The sequence below is a fragment of the Pinus tabuliformis genome, chromosome X (assembly GCF_031772625.1).
Source record: "Pinus tabuliformis cultivar Carrire ecotype Pingquan chromosome X, CPIR1, whole genome shotgun sequence".
NCBI lineage: Eukaryota > Viridiplantae > Streptophyta > Pinopsida > Pinales > Pinaceae > Pinus > Pinus tabuliformis.
Window position 1 is genome coordinate 367726617 of NC_142308.1, and position 14174 is coordinate 367740790.

Here is a 14174-nt window from a genome sequence, read left to right on the forward strand (position 1 = left end):
GAGGTTGGTGCCTCTAAGTCGACAAGGTTGGAGCCTTGGAAGTCCAAGGCGGTGCTTGGAAAAATACATGTTGGAGCCTGGGAGATTGAAGATTAGTGTCTTCATTTAAGGTTGGTGCCCTATATATATTGTACTTGATTTATTGTAAAGAAGTAATTAATAAAATATTGTATTCTTATTTTTAATTTTGTGTTCTAAATATAAGTAATCTAACTGGTAAAAATAACAATTGAAAATAAATAATTATTCACGCCCCCTCTCAATATTTCTAACAATTGGTATCAGATCCAGTACCTTCACTCAAAGCCTAACATCTTGAAGGATGATCCTTTGAACACAAATGGAAAATCCAAGGAAGAAAGCCTCTAATCCTCCTAAAGATGTCTCTTCCTCAACCATGAAAACTGAAGACAATCAAATTGAGAAAGTTCCAGTATTCAATGGAAACTTTGATGTATGGAAGGTAAGAATGGGAAATTTCTGAATGGATCAAGGCATTAGAGTATGGGAATCAGTTATTACTGATAGCACAATAGATGATGAATCCAAGGAGTACAATACAAGAGAAATGAAGACAATTTTGAATGGGCTACCAAATTCTACAAAGGAAAATTTGGAAAAAAGTTCATCAGCAAAAGATATATGGGACAAACTTCATGACCTTCACTCAAAAGGAGCATTGACCATGACCTCTAGTCAATAAGATGATGGAAATCAAGAAGGAAAACCATAACCCATCAAGGAAGTTGAAAATAAGAATGATGATATTAAGGCAAAAGAAGACCTGGAAGAAGAAGAAAGAAAATAAGGCTTTGAAGAAGATCTCTTGACTAAACTTATAACTGCCATGGAAGAGATTAAGAGTCTGAAAAAGGAAAATGAGGAACTTAAGAAGAAAGCGCAAGATGGTGATCAGGACAAGACAAGGAAGGAAGTTGACCTTTTCAAGCTTCAAGTACAAGAAAGAGATGAGGAGCTCACCAAGATTAAGGAGGAATTTCATCAAAACAAAAGAAAGCATCATGAAGAATTAATATCCATGAAAAATCAACTGGATAGGGAAAATAAAATGGAAGAAACTTTGTCAAGCCACCTTGAAAAAAGACTCAAGAGTTTAAACAAACTTGAAACAGAGATTGGTCAATACAAGGAAGAGGTCTCCTCCCTTAGATTTCAACTAGAAAAAGCAAGGAAACAAGCACAAGGAGCTGAGAAGGTAATGCCAAAGCTTTGGCATGCATAGAAAGACAAGTTGATGAAGCAAAAAATGAGAGAAACGCCATGACATGCCAACTAGAAGAAAAGGATGATGACATCACCAAGTTAAGATCAGAAATCACTTCTCTTAAGGCCCAATCATGTGAATCAACCAAGATGAATGAAGAAATAGAGATCATACTATCAAAGAAGGATGAAGAATTTAAGAAAATGACAGAGGAAATTGTCTTTCTGAAAAAGGAAGTTGACTTGTTGAATAAGAACTTGAAAATTTCTCGAACCTTATATGGAATACTAAATCATCAAAGGTCTCCCCTTGATAAATCAGGTCTTGGATATGCAGGTGAATCCTCAAGGAATAATGATTCAAACCCTAATGCTTCAAACAACAAGGATGTGAGGAAGCCCATAAGAAATATTGATCTTCCCAATTCCAACAAAGGCAAGGAGAAGATTCAAGACAACTATGGAAGAAATCCTACTCCAAGGAGACTTGAAGATGGTGTCAAGAATACAAGAGGCAATGGATATCATCAAAGAATCCCAAGGCAAAAAGACTTCAGAAGTACATCAAGGAAATCTTCATCTCCTAGGTACCAAATTATATTTCTTGGTTATTTCTATTCTTGTACAAACTTTGGGCACATGGCAAAAGATTGTAGTGCATATCACAAAGACAAATATAATGGTCCCCATCAATCTCCTAGAAGCAAGTTTGCAAGAAGAAGTCATGATTACTCAATTTCCATAACATTGGACATTTGGCACGTGATTGTACATTGACTTGGGTCCCTACACAAGCTAGAAACATGAAAACCAAGCCAAAGAAGAAAGTTAGAAGTATGAAGAAAGAAGAAAATTGGATCTAAAAGTCTCTTGGACACTCTGGCCAACAAAACATGTTGTTTATTTGATGAAGACGTCCTTGATATTCCAACTATTTGATGGTGAGACTCTACCAAAAAGAGACCATGCTTACAGTTAGGGGGAGCTTATGATTCTTAAACATTCTTGCAGAAGCTATCCGTGAATGGACCCTATGAAATCCTTGATGAGTAACAAATGGAAAATCGTCTTTTGATAGATCATCTCTCAGTAGAAACTCCATTGAAGAACATGACCCCTTACTCATTCAATGGACTATCATTGAGGATCTCTTCCATTTGATCACTAAGCAAGTAATCTTTCTTGAGGTAGAGGAGTTCATGCAGATAGGGGGAGTTGGTCCATCACATGAAGAAATGTAGACACATCTTGCATGGACCACATTGCTAGAATGAAGAGCACCGTGATAGGGGGAGTGACATACCAATAAAGAATTACTATTCATGAAGAAAAGAAGTAACTTGACAGGGGGAGTACTTGGGCACCCCGTTTTCCATTGATGTTGAAGGGGGAGATAATGTTGGAAGGGAAAGAATATTTCCATCAATGAAAAAGGGGGAGATTGTTAATCAAGGTTTTCATTGAAGTCAATATGGCATTGGGCGAGATGGAAAATATTCTTGAGATGTCCAGTTCTAGATGATGATGTCATGACCCTTATTTGACAAGGATGTCATCAATTAATATGTCAAGCCACTAATGAAGAAGTCTTAAAGAAGTGCCAAATGCCAAATTCCAATCATGTGCCTTATTTGATGACCTAGACCTTAACCCTTGATGACATATGGAGGACTACACTTGATGATGGAACTTGATGAGGTCTTGATAACATGGTTGGAAGACTACCTTGGAACTTTCCTAATGATGCTACACTATAACATATCATTGCACCATTATGTGATGACATGGATGATACACTCATTGCTGGAAACTATCATGATGACGTGGATGTCCTACATGATCCTATGATGATAAAGAAGTTAAATAATGGAGAAGACAAACAATCGAGAAGCCAAGAAAAGAGAATTCATATTGTCCTAGTTAACTTTTGTACTAAACAATATGAGGAAATTTTCAAAGAAAAATAAAATTGAAGATATTTGAGGTAACCTTTCAACATGGGATCTAGACCATCTGAAAGAGGAATTTTTCCTCTTTCCAATGAGCACTTATTTGTCCTAAAATTGCTAGTAGTTTGTGAGATATCGAATTTTCAAGTTAAAAATTATATTTATGATATTGAGCCAACTAACACTTAGACATTCATGTAATCCTACCTCCAAAAAGGCATGTCTGTTCATTTCAACTTTAAACTCATATAAAAAGAATATTTGAAACATTCCTTTAACCAAGAATTTTTGGTGAAGGTATCTTAGAAGAGAAGGAAGAGGTACAAGAGGCTGAGGAAAAGAAGAATAAAGGACTAAGGAAGAGCTTAAGGTCAAAAAGCATTTCTGGAATATCTTTGGGATAATTGACCTCTGCAACTCCATAATTTCGGGCCCCTACAACTCTGTAATTTTAAACCTCTGTCACCTTGATTGCAGACCTCAATTTTTGCTTAGATAAATCTTGAATTTCTTCTATTGGAATAGACTTGATCTTGGCAAACAAACCACAGTCTCCTGCACTAAATTTCAGCCTCATAAACAGTGACCTAAAGCAACATTTGTGTATCATTTTGGGAAGATTTTTTGGGATTTGGATCAGTCTTTTAAAGTAGATTTTGAGAAAGCTTGGAACAAACCTATGGCAGATTTTTGAGGGCATTCTTGAGAAGTCCTATACAAGAAGTTAAAGATTTTTTCAAAGTAGTCCTGAAGATACACTTTTGTAGCAGTATTTGTAAAGTGGATTTGGAATTGTGAAGAGATCATCTTGGACCACTAAAGAGAACCCTTGGTGTAGACTTTAGATCAGACTTGAGACATCTACTAAAGCAGTCTTTGGAGGTCACCTATTGCAGATCTTGAAGGATTTTGGAAAGTGTTTTTGAAGTTGTTTTAAAACCATTTTGAAGGCATCTTTGGGAGAAATCATTGGAGAATTCCTTGGAAGACTTGCTACAAATTCCAGACCTTGAAGACCTATTGCATACCTTGAAGAATCTTTGAAAAAGACCTAAAAGTGATTTTGTGGAGATTTTGGAGCACTCTTAAAGATAATACTAAAACCCTTGTTGAAGCATCATTTGGAGCCAATTTTTGAAGCAACCTGAAGAGAAGTCTTGTGGGCCCTATGTAAAAACCTTTTTGAACAGTTTGAAGAACACATGTAGAAGAAGATGGTGAAGACATTCTTGAAGACATTGTTGAAGACTCCCTTGAAAAGATTTTGAAGAAGCCCTTGAAAATATTTTGAAGAGGCTTAGAGAAAGTACAGAACTAGGGTTGTTCATTGAAGACACATTGAATATTTTTGGAGATCATTGGAGACTATGATATCATCATGAGGTAACCTTGGAGATATTTGTTTGGGTGACATGAAGAGCAGTAGCGATACCTTCTAAGAAAACAAGGTTGTCATTGATGATGTAACATAGAGACCAAAGTGAATACTAAGCAAAGATTGATAGGGCTCGTTGAAGAAAACATTGGGATCCGTGAAGTATAACCAAATAAATCTTGACGAAGTGAAGATGAGGGTTGGAGCCTCAAAAAGACAATGTTGGTGCCTTGGAATATAGGGTTGGAGCCCTAGAGGATCGGAGTCCTCAAGAAACTAGGTCGGAGCCTAAACCAAATATAGGGTTGGAGCCTTGAGGTTTGTGCCTCTAAAATGACAAAGTTGGAGCCTTGGAAGTCCAAGTCGGTGCTTGGAAAAACACATATTGGAGCCTGGGAGATTGAAGATCAGTGTCTTCATCTAGGATTGGAGCCCTATATATATTGTACTTGATTTATTGTAAAGAAGTAATTGATAAAATATTTTATTCTTATTTTTCATTTTTTGTTCTATATATAAGTGATATAACTGGTAAAAATAACAAATGAAAAGAAATATTGATTCACCCCCCCTCTTAGTATTTCCAACAAAGAAATTAAGCTTATACTAGAGCAACCTGCTCGAATACCAATTGTTAGGAAAAATACTGGGGGGTGGGGTGAACCAATATTTTTAATTCACTCTAACTTTTAATTTCACATTCAGAAATATGTATGCTAATATTATTCATGTAACTCACATGTGTACGCAACTTCAGTGAAATAAAACCATGTATATAAAGTTTGCTTAATTTTCATACTTTCCATCAGATTATTAACTTTACCATTGAATTATTAATTCATTAGTCATTCAGTATGTAGTAAAGAGAAATAGAAAATAGATGAACCACAACACATGATAAACACATCAACACATGAGAACACTAGGATTTTAGGTGGAAACCCAATGTGGAAGAAAAACTTTGTTGATGTCGTCTTTGTCTTTTTCTTTTATTATAAAGAAAATATTCATTACATCTTCTACTAGCACAGACTCTTACCATTATGCAGGCACCCACTTGTAGGAGGCTACAACCTCCACTTGTTTTCCAACACCCATTGGAAGGGAGCTACAACCTCCTGATCTTGTTTACTATCTCCTACCGAAAGGGAGCTCCTACCCCCTCACTAAAGGCTACAACCCTCAGCACCTCATGGACCAAATTTCATAATATTTCACAATGGAAGCACACCAATACTAAACCCAAAAGAATATACCAAACTGAATATTGAATCACAAAATCTAAATCACTGAAGCACTATAAACCAATTGAATCACTGAAACATCAAGCTACTAAATACTAAACCAACCACTACAACGAGATCAAAACAATGAAAAACCAAACCATAATAGACACAAACCATCATGATCAAGACATCACTAAAAGATAGAAGCAAATACAACATAACTCATAAACTATCAAGCAGTAATTCAAACCCTGACCAGATTTAACTCAAAATATATATGTGTATGTTCTTACAAAGACATAGGTACATACGCACTTATCATGCGTTAAACCTACATATATATTTCAATATACTGAATATATTATAACAAAATTTATGTGTGACAATATTGAACCAGATCCGTATATGTACGCAACCATACTAAAGAAAACATGTGTACAAATCTTTTCTACAAACCACAACATTTTTCAACCCCAGATCTCATCACACATGTTGTTACAGTCACACATCCCTGAATTCATATCATACAATTATCATAGCTATATATCTGATATTGTTTGTTACAAACATAAACATATCAGGAAAGTATATTCATTAGTCTTCACTACATTTCCAGATCTATGAGATCTGGGCCATCTCCTTGCTCACTTGTGTACAATTGTTCCCGATCAAACCACACATGAATAAACCATTATTTGCACACTTAACTCCTTGATTTCCATCTCCTTATATAGATTTTTTCCTTTCCAATACCACAAGAAAAGATTTTGGTAATGTTGATGGTATTTGTTCAATGGATCAAATAGAGATTGTTGCCACAAATACTATGGGCAATTACCATGGTAATGGCCCCCGATATCTATTTTTCCATGGTTTGGATTATGTACGCAATTTTTTCTCACTAGAATTACATATGTATGTGACTCTCCTTCACAAGGGTCATGTATGTTTTTAAAACTTCAAAATTCCCATCTTTCCTCTATTGAAACATGTACCAAGACTGCCAACATACATCCTCATTTTTGAAATAGTTTTTCCAACATTCTCGTCATCTACATTAGTTCCATGACCATCATATTATAGGCAAGTTGACATCAAGAGCATATTCATCAAGTATATTTCCATCAAGGACAACACATTATCCATAATTCCAACATATACAAGTGCTTCACATTCAATAACATTATTTGTTCATTTGAACACAATTCTACAGGTAAGCATGGTTTTCTCCACATTGGGATTGATCAGATTGCATCATGCAGCAGCACCATCATTAGATTTTGACCCATCAAGATACGTAGTCCAAAATTGCTTATTTACAAGTTTTTCTATGGGGGAATCTATAATATTTATGTAATGAGATGTATCAGTCTGCAAAAAAATATCAATTTCTGAGCTAGTAGGAGATGGAAAAGTGTTGAAATATGGCAACAAGAATATTCCAATTTAATTTGTCCTTGAATTAAATTGTGAATTAAAATCGAATTTAGTCCTAACAACTACTTGGAAATAATTGATTAATATATTCTGAATTAATTAGTTGGAGAAATTCAAGTTAGAAGTCTTTCTGAAGTCATGCAAGAGTTATCCCTTAAATTAAGGAGATAAGATTGAGTTATATTTGAGTTGTAATTAGTTAACTCAGTTTACTGAGTTAAGTTCAGTTAAATTAGTTCCAAACTGTTTGAGGAACTAATAGAGAGTTAACAGTCAGTTGATGAATGCATGCACTCAACTAGTGCTACTCCAGTTAACTGAAGATTCCCTCATGAGAAACTCATGCATGTCTATTATGAGAAAGACCTAGTTGAGATTAAAGTCAAGGACAATGTACTATCAGTTGCATGTGTTTTCTTATAAAGAAAACTCATGCATGCAGTCAAGGAATCATTCCTTGAGGATTGCGTAGTTCTGATAGTGTGTGAGAGAGGTTTTCCACTTGGTTGAAGGTGAATCATCCACAAGGAACAACGCAAGGAAAAAGGAGCTTGGAGGTTTAAGAGGAAGGCTGGAGAGAAGCCAAGATTGCCTGTGAGCATCTGTGAGGATTGTAATGAGAGCTGGCTAGTTGTGAGAGCTAAGGCTTTGTATAATTCCAATGTATTTCCACCTTGTATGATAATACAGATAGTGGGGTTTTTAGCTGAAGCTTTCCCCAAAGTATTTTCATGTGTATTGTGCATTGATTCTTCTTCTTTTGGTTATATTGTTTAGCTCGATCTTTAAGCTTCTGCAAATTGATAGTAGAAGTAGGTTATAGTATTCTGCTTTGATTTATATTGCATTATCGGGTTAACCTACATTAAAAATTTCTACATGGTATCAGAGCTAGGTTTGTAGAAATTTCTACATGGTATCAGAGCTATGAACAGTATACTGAGAAGGGAATTCAAAGTTTGAAGTTTGGGGTTGCAGGTGCAAACTGAATTCATGTCATACTTCAAGGATGGCCAATGACATTCTATGGCTTGAGACTCGAGTATGCCTTGGAAGGTAGCTCTGATTACATAGCATGGAAAGATAGAATGGAGGTTGTATTAGAAGACAATTGCTTGAAGGAATTCACTGATCAAGAAATCCCAAATCCAGCTTCAACTAATGCACAAGAGTTGGCTGAGTGGAAGAAGTGTGTGGAAAAGGCAAGACAGATCATACTTGAGGGAGTTCGAGACCATATTCACTCGAGTATCCATGAGAAGGATACTCCATTTTAAATGTGGAAAACATTGAAGGACCTCTACCAGAATAGTAGCGACCAGAGGAAATTAGCACTCAAGGATAAGCTTCGAAGAATCAAGATGGAGAAGGGCGATACTATTTCCACATATCTGAACAAGCTCACCACCTGCAGAGATGAGCTTGGCAGTGTGGGAATAAATACTATCAATGATGATATGGTGAGCCTTGCTCTCGTTGACCTTCCAAAGAGTTGGAATACCTACCAGGACTCTGTGAATGGAAGGGAGAAACTGCCGGATTGGGAACGACTGTGGTCGGATCTTATGCAGGAGGAGATCGGGAAGAGCACATGAGATGGTTCTTCATCCAAGAATGATGATGAAGAAAATTTGGCCTTAACAAGTAAGGCAAGGAAAGGGAAGGGGAAGGCTTCCCGTTTCAAATCGAATTCTTCTCATGGAGGGAAGAAGGGTGACATGTCTAAAGTGAGATGCTTTAATTGTCACGAGATGGGACATTATTCGACTAAGTGCCCATTGAAGAAGTCCAAGAAAGGATCCTCAGAAGGATTGGAAGGTGAGGCATTAGCCTCTTAGTTCAAAATGGACTTTACCCTCATCACATGCATGGTGTCATCGATGATGGGTTGTGTCTGGTATCTTGATAGTGGAACCTCATTCCACATGACTAGTGATAAAAATTTATTTAGTGCCTTGGAGGAGAAAGACCTCAAGATGAGCATAGAGATGGGTGACAATGTAAGGTATAGTGTTTCAGGGGTGGGCACAGTTTCTTTTCAGAGGGAGCATGGAGCTCCTATCACCTTTACAGATGTGAAGTATGTGCCTAGACTAAAGAAGAACTTGGTATCGGTCGCGATGTTGGAGGACAAAGGTTATGATGTTGTCTTCAATAAAGGAAAGGAATTCCTAAGACACATAGCCATGGTTCAGACCAAGAGGATAGAGATTCAGGTGAAGAATCTCTATAAACTAGAGGTAGATTATTGTGCAACATTGAGTACGGAAGCAGATTGGTGCAAAGCCAAGACATTGGCGAGTTGTGGCATAGGTGGTTGGGCCATTTGCATCATGGGGATTTGAAGATAATGCAACAAATATCTACAAGACTTCCCAAAGGTAATCTTGAGAAATTTTACACATGCAAAGGTTGCACCTTGGGAAAGTACACCAAGTCTTCCTTTCATGATCGAGACAGTCGAGCAGAGGCTATCTTAGAGCGAGTTCATATTGATTTGTGTGGACCATTCTCGATGTCATCCATAGCAAAGTAAAGGTATTATGTGATTTTCATTGATGTCTATTCTCGTAAATGTTGTATTTATTTCATGCAAAAGAAGGACCAAACCTTCACAAATTTTTGTGAGTTCAAAGCTTTGATCGAGAAAGAGTCAGGGAAGAAAATCAAGGCCTTGAGAAGAAATAATGGTGGAGAATATGTCTCTCAAGAGTTTAAGGACTTCTGTGCAGTGGAAGGAATTAAACCGAGTTGACGACACATCATAACCCATAGCAAAATGGGGTGGCCGAGAGGAAGAACAAAACTATTGTAGGGGCAGCACAGGCAATGCTGCATGACCAAGGCCTACCACTTCACTTGTGGGCTGAGGCACGCAACACAGCGGTCTATTTGCAGAATATAAGCCCGCACCGAATACTTGGGATGAAGACACTAGAGGAAGCTTTGTCCGGTAAGAGACCAGATGTGGGTCACTTCAGGATCTTTGGCTCATCGGTATATTACCATGTGACAAAGGATGCACGGAAGAAGCTTGAGCTGACAATAGAGTTGGGGATATTTGTGGGGTACACTGATACACCTCACAACTATCAAGTGTACTTACCTACCAGTCGGAGGACAGTGGTTCATAGAGATCTCAAGTTTGATGAGCAGAAGGCCATGCACGTTTCCCTTGAAAGGGAACTCCAACTACAGTCTATGGAGGAATTGTTGGTTCCTAAGGAGGAGAAGTCTCAGACTGATGCGAAGCAGGCACATGCAGAGGTTCCAGGAGTGGAGACATCCACTCAAGTAGAGTCTTCCAAAGATGGACAAAAGCACACAAGAGAAGCTGACAGATTGTTGGAGGATGCAAGAGAGAATGTGGGAGCACCATATTCTCAGCGCAGACAAAGGAGGTCACCTGAGAGGTACACTGGATACATGGCCCTTGCTGGGGAATGTGTTGAGACCGAGCCATCTTCCTTTGAGGAAGTAGTACAGCAGCCAATTTGGGTTGATGCTATGGTGGAGGATTATGACTCCACAATTCGTAACAATGTTTGGGACATGATTCCGAGACCAGAGAACAAGTCAGTTGTGAGTTCCCATTAGCTTTACAAGGTAAAGCAAGCTATTGATGGTAGTGTGGAGAAGCATAAGGCAAGATTTGTTGCCTGTGGCTTTTCACAAGTCGAGAGGATCATGTTGTTGCAATATATTTCGACAGAGGAGAAAGATGTTGACATTTTGATAAAGGAATTGTCAAAGTGTAAATTCGAGTTCCATAGAGACAAGATCAGGGTGGCAGATAATTCCTTTCTTGTTGAGAGGGAGTGTTGAAATATGGAAATAAGAATGTTCCAATTTAATTTGTCCTTGAATTAAATTGTGAATTAAAATTGAATTTAGTCTTAACAGCTACTTGGAATTAATTAATTAATTTATTCTGAATTAATTAGTTGGAGAAATTCAAGTTAGAAGTCTTTCTAAAGTCATGTAAGATTTATCCCTTAAATTAAGGAGATAAGATTGAGTTATATTTGAGTTGTAATTAGTTAACTTAGTTTACCAAGTTAAGTCCAGTTAAATTAGTTCCAAAATATTTGAGGAACTAATAGAGAGTTAACAGTTAGTTGATGCATGCATGCACTCAACTAGTGCTACTCCAGTTAATTGAAGATTCCATCATCAGAAACTCATGCATGTCTATTCTGAGAAAGACCTAGTTGAGAGTAAAGTCAAGAACAATGTACTATCAATTTCATGTGTTTTCTTATAAATAAAACTCATGCATGCAATCAAGGAATCATTCCTTGAGGATTGCGCAGTTCTGATAGTGTGTGAGAGAGGTTTTCCACTTGGTTGAAGGTGAATCATCCATAAAGAACAACACAAGGAAATAAGAGCTTGGAGGGCAGAGAGGAAGGATGAAGAGAAGCCAAGATTTCCTGTGAGCATCTGTGAGGATTATAATGAGAGCTGGCTAGCTATGAGAGCTAAGGCTTTGTATAATTCCTATGTATTTAAACCTTGTATGATAATACAGATAGTGGGGTTTTTAGCTGAGGCTTCCCCCAAAGTATTTTCCTGTGTATTGTGCATTTATTCTTCTTCTTCTGGTTATATTGTTTAGCTCGATCTTTAAGCTTCCACAAATTGATAGTAGAAGTAGGTTATGGTATTCTTCTTTGATTTATATTGCATTATTAGGTTAACCTACATTAGAAATTTCTACATGGTATCCGAGCTAGATTTGTAGAAATTTTTCTACATGGTATCGGAGCTGGATTTGTAGAAATTTCCTAACAAAAACGAGATAATTGTGTAATAAAATTTCCAAAATATGATTATGCACAACAATTTCCTAAGATATAAGGTGATTGGCTCGTTTTCTTCTTCCAGTTCAATAATAGTGTGCTTCATATGTTTTTCTTGATCAACCCTTATCTGATTAGGTTCACCATTATATGGAAACTAGAGGTGTGAACAGTTAGTTTCAGAGTAACCATTTAATTTTTCTGACTAGTCTCTACGCAAGAGAAGACCATAGGGCTCGGGGATATGAACTATCACAATATCAATGATCTAAAGTATTTTAGGCTCGGAAGCTAATCTAATTAAGACATCCTTCAATTCACCTAAAACTTTGACCTTTATTATATCAAGTTGTACAATTTGAGTGGACGATTAATTACTGGGGCCTAGCATTTATTTTTAAGCAAACAAAATATTGCATAATGTTAGAAGAGGCGTCAAAATCGACCAAGCAACTATGTACATTTAAACTTTATTTATTTTTATTTATTCAATTTAATATATTTTTATACCTAAGTAATATTAATTTTATTCTAATAACTATTTCTTAACAGCTAATTTACAACAGCTAGCTCTTGACCCAGATCATCTCTACTACAAAAGTTTAAGATCTAACTATGTAAATTCTTACTAAAGATCGCAAAGGTCAACAGAAAAGGATAGGTATGTGAATTAGACCTATCTCCTATTACAATTGCATCTACTTGTTTCATTCTATCAGAAGAAGAGGGGGGCTTCGACTTAGTTTTTCTTTTAGTAGTCACATTAGTTTTTGGTAGGGGATATTTTGGAGTAGCATTCAAAGCATTTAATAAAATATCTTGTTGTTGGTTTAGCATACTAACTTCATATAATAAATTTTAGCTTTGGTCTGCTTCATGTCCTCTATAATATTATATTTTATATTATCAGAAATCACAATAGTTTTAGAAGCAAAATTATTTGGAGTATAACCTTTATTTACAATGGCAGGAGGTAGAGTGTTAGGAGTTGGAGTGGGATTTGTATTCATTAGAGCTGAAGTGGTACTTGCAAGAGAGCATTTATTGGATGGACAAGAATTTGTAGTAGGTCATCTATTAGCAACAAAATTACCTATAGAGATTTTTCTTCTTTTTGTTGCAGGGAGAGCTTCTTCCTCGTCATTTGATACAGTGACAATGAAATCCTAGGTCACATTAGCATCAATTATTTATTCTTCTTCACCATCATCTTCAATTTTTTGTGGATCCTCTTCCTTATCTTCCTCTTCATCAATTGCTAAAATATATCTAGAGGGAGGAGTTTGTTTAGACCTTTTGAATGGTGTGAAAGGTCTTCTTGAATATGATTCTTTTGAAAATTGCTTTTTGAGGTCAAAAACCTTTTTTAATATAGTTTTGATAACATTTTGAAGGCCTTCCATATCAAATTCGTCTTTAGTGCTCTTTTTCTTATTCTCATCCTTAAATTTCACTTTCTTAGATGGTTGAGAGGAAATCTTCTTATCTTACATGGGAGCTTTCTTAACCAAGGCTAGAATTTGTTTCTCAACATCTATTACTTCTTCTTGTTATCAACAAGGGTAGTATTTCCATATTTGTCTACAGAAATAGCCATTGAAGAGGGAAGAGGTCCAATATGCAAATCAACTTGAACATCCTAACCTAGCTTGGACGTACCTTGTATCTTATTCAAAAATTTATTAAATCATAAATTGAAATCTTTGACTTGTTCATCTAGAGTATTTTTTAAGGATTTAAATATTTTCCTATATATAGTATTGTAGGCGAGTCTTCTTGTTTGAAAATTCATATGTATAGAATGTTCGCGAATATTCAATAAAAAAAACATGTAATTTAGTATTAAAATTGGTAAATTTTTGGCGAATATCATCCATTTAATCATATATATGTAAACAGAAGGCTAATTTTTAACCAAATTGGAGAATATTTGTTTAGAAAATGTCCAAAAAATAGCCTAGTTACAAAATATCGCCCCTAAATTTTTCCTTATATTCATCAATACCCATCTTTATATTGGAAAATTAAGTTATTAATGAAGTTGGTGACATGTCATTACCAAATTTCTTTAAAAATACGTACTCAAAAGTATCCCAATTGGTTATAGAGTTAGCAAGTAGAGTAAAGTACTAGGAAGTAGGTTTTCCTTCAAAATTATAAG